This window comes from Haematobia irritans, chromosome 5, assembly GCF_050003625.1.
Source record: "Haematobia irritans isolate KBUSLIRL chromosome 5, ASM5000362v1, whole genome shotgun sequence".
NCBI classification, from domain to species: Eukaryota; Metazoa; Arthropoda; class Insecta; order Diptera; family Muscidae; genus Haematobia; species Haematobia irritans.
This window is the reverse complement of record NC_134401.1, coordinates 79,554,058-79,555,171: the sequence shown is the minus strand read 5'-3', so window position 1 is coordinate 79,555,171 and position 1,114 is coordinate 79,554,058.

The window sequence follows — 1,114 nt, the reverse complement described above, 5'->3', positions numbered from 1 at the left end:
CGATCCTAGATTTAAAGACAGGGAGGTCCCTAAAAAATGTCTTTATTTTGAAGAAGCCGCATCTTTGGCTCGGAATCAATACCAAAATACTTAAAGGAAGGTCAAAATCTTTGGATCCAAGTAAACTTTTTTTTGAATGTACGAATACGATTTTTATCTAGCTATTGTAGAAAACGCCTCTTTATAATTATTTTAATTTAAGGAGTTTTGTAATTAAGGAGATAGCTGATTCGACTATCAACAATATCTTTACTTAAAATTAAAGCCCGATGTATCAGGCTCACTTAGACTATTCAGTCCATTGTGATACCACATTGGTGAACTTCTCTCTTATCACTGAGTGCTGCCCGATTCCATGTTAAGCTCAATGACAAGGGACCTCCTTTTTATAGCCGAATCCGAACGGCGTTCCATATTGCAGCGAACCCACTTAGAGAAGTTTTGAAACCCTCAGAAATGTCACCAGCATTACTGAGGTGGGATAATCCACCGCGGAAAAAACTTTTTGGTGTTCGGTCGAAGCAGGAATCGAACTCACGACCTTGTGTATGCAAGGCGGGCATGCTAACCATTGCACCACGGTGGCTCCCAATATGGTTAATTCTTTGGGTGGTGACAAAGGTAGTGTTCCAAGACCTCATCATCCTCAGAACACGCCCTACATACACCTTTCTCTGCTGCTGCTAATCGGTGCAGATGTGCTCTGAATTCAAGATGTCCTCCTGACAGTCGTCCTACTCTCCTTGAGTAGTTTTACAGTTTTTTTTTCACATCACATCCATGTGATCCCGTGCTCATTCATCCAACTCGGCCGGCATTGCGTTGCGTTCTCTAAGTTCACATCACTATGTGTCCTAGCTTTTATCGCCAGCTCATTTGCCTTTACGCTCCAGTAGGTCCCGGCACAAGTGTTTTGGGGGGAAGGTTCAAAAATCATTTTCTTCGTGTTTATTCGACTTGTTTTTCACGTAGTATGATACATGGCTTAAAATGAAAACTTACTTTTTCAAATAAAGTTTTTGGTTTTCTTTGAATAAATCTTTCTTGCAATTAATTCGAATGTTAAAATTTCGGAGCCTTTTTTCAGTTCTTGCAACACAATAAAACAATTAAG